Here is a 2,381-nt window from a genome sequence, read left to right as displayed (position 1 = left end):
AGGGGTGGAGTGGGGGGTGGATATGGGCCCGGGTAGGGGTGTGCTCAGGGGGTCGGGGTGGGGGGTGGGTCCGTGTCTGGGCTGGGGCATAATCTGGGGTCTTCGTCTTATTCCCTTGGGGCAAGCAGAGTGGAACCGGATCCAACTTGCTCATCCTGAGAAACTGGGAAGCTGTCTCTTGCCTGGAGAGATAGGTGCCTGGGGCCTTTGAGGCTATGAGTTGAGGGGCCTCCCTAGCTCCCTTCATCCCCTCCTTCCACAGTCCCCTTAGAGTCTCTACGGGAGCCCTGGCGTGTCCATACTGAGGCTTCGTCCAGTAGCACCTGGATTCCTTCTCATCATTCGTATCTGGTATGCAGGAGTCAAGCTGGTTAGGGCTCCTGAGCAGGAAGCTGGGACAGCGATGGAAGCGGGAAACGGCTCTTGGGCATAGGTTCTTGGGGTCCACAGAGTAGCACATAGCCGTGGGATGGTTGCCTGTAGAGGTGGGTTGCTTGTCTGCAGGGAAAGGTGGGGTAAGACAAGCCTGAGGTCCTGAATGGCTGAACACGGGGACAGGGACAGAAGAAAGGGGATAGGGCCAAATCCCCTCGAGCCCATGCTGGGGACCGCTCACTCACCTTTGGGGAAAAAATGATGGAAAAGAATCCGCAAGGAGCTCTTCAGATGCCTCCAGAGCTGAGGAAGCAGGGGAGGGGAGAGCCCAGAAGTAAGGTGAGCCTTGAAGTCCAACCCTAGCCGGGCCACACCCCAGCAGCCCTCTCACCTCCTCCCCTCCCACCTCAGACCCTAGGGCCGCCCCACCCTGGTGCCCAGGCCCCTCCCTGACCAGAGTCACCACATTGATCCCCACGTTGAGCAAGATGAAGCTGCCCAGAATCAGAAGAATCGAGTCTCCTAGGTCCTGGCATTTCCTGGAGCTGGTGCCAGAGCACACTGGGGCTGCGTGGTGGGCTTGCTCACCCATGACCGGGGGTCCCAGGACTACCTGGGCCCCCTGGCCCCCACATACTAGGAGCCAAACTCTTCTGGTGGGGGAGGGGAGAACTGGGTCACAATGGAACAGGAGGTCACAATGAGGAAGGCGGAGGAAAAGGAAGGCCGAGTGTCATTCCCTGGTAACTGGGTTTGTGTAACCTGAGCCTGGACAGTCAAATAGGGCCCAGAAGCCAACATCCCCCGCCCCCATCTCACCCTCATTGTCCCCCTCATTGTGCTGACCCACTCATTCGAGCACACACACAGCATCCTATCCCCTTCCGAGACTACGAAGACCATGGGCTCAGAGCCCTGGGGACGGCCAGGCCGAAATCCAGAGCCTTGCCTTCTCCCTGCCCTTTGCGAGGCTGCAGGCCTGGATCTACCCCGACGTGGAACCCCCACGTCTGGAATCTAACCTCAGCTTCTTATGTGGGGCGGATGCTCTGAGTCCCCTTTGGGGACAGAAAGAGCCTCACACAGAGCAGGTGTCCGGAGACCAATAGTCTGGAGCAGGGGTCCTCAAACTACGGCCCGCGGGCCACGTGCGGCCCGCCGAAAACATTGATCCGGCCCGCCGGATGTTTTTGCCACCGCTACCTGTTGCTTAGCAGCCGACTAGTTTTCTTTTTAAACTATAGTCCGGCCCTCCAACGGGCTGAGGGACAGTGAACTGGCCCCCTGTTGAAAAAGTTTGAGGACCCCTGGTCTGGAGTCTGCAGCGGCAAGATCTGCTGAGAGCCCTGGCGCAGGACCAGGAGGGCCCCTGCCCCACGGGGAGCCTCATGCCAAACACACCGCTTCTCATTTCCGGGAGCTAAGGGCAGGGATCCGGGCTGGCAGAAGAAGGGGCGCGTCTCAGCCACAGACCACCACAGGGTTTCCTGGACTCTGTTGCTCTTTATTCCTCTTTCAGGGCCTGCCCCACCGCCCCACCGGTCAGTTCAGTTTCCCAGCCCGGCTCCTGTGCAGCGAGGGCCTGGAGGCGGAGGTGGAAGGTGGCGGCAGGGAGCTGGCCCTCGCTCTGTTCTCCTGCACCTGCCGCTTCAGCTCCAGGCTGTCGTACACCTGGTGATTGGCATTGCCCCCCGGGCTCCGGCTGAGTGGCATGAAGGTGATTGGGGGCGGCTCAGGAGTCTGGGCTTCAGGCAGGGGCTGGCTGGGAGCCAGGGTCCGTTGGTATGAGACCTCGCCCAACACAGTGAGGGAGGCAGATGTCGTCAGGGGGTGCTGAGTGGGGAGGGCCTCAGCCCATTCAGCTGCCCGGCGCCGTGCCTCATGGGGGTCCCGGGAGGTGTAGCTCAAGTGTCCTGTGGACGGGTAGGGACTGTGGCTGTAAGCATGGCCGGGGAGGCTCCGGCGGTGGGCCTGCGGGGAGCAGTACTCCCGGGCCTCGGGCCGGC

Source organism: Myotis davidii, unplaced genomic scaffold (assembly GCF_000327345.1).
Source record: "Myotis davidii unplaced genomic scaffold, ASM32734v1 scaffold37, whole genome shotgun sequence".
Lineage (NCBI taxonomy): Eukaryota > Metazoa > Chordata > Mammalia > Chiroptera > Vespertilionidae > Myotis > Myotis davidii.
This window is presented reverse-complemented; position numbering follows the sequence as displayed.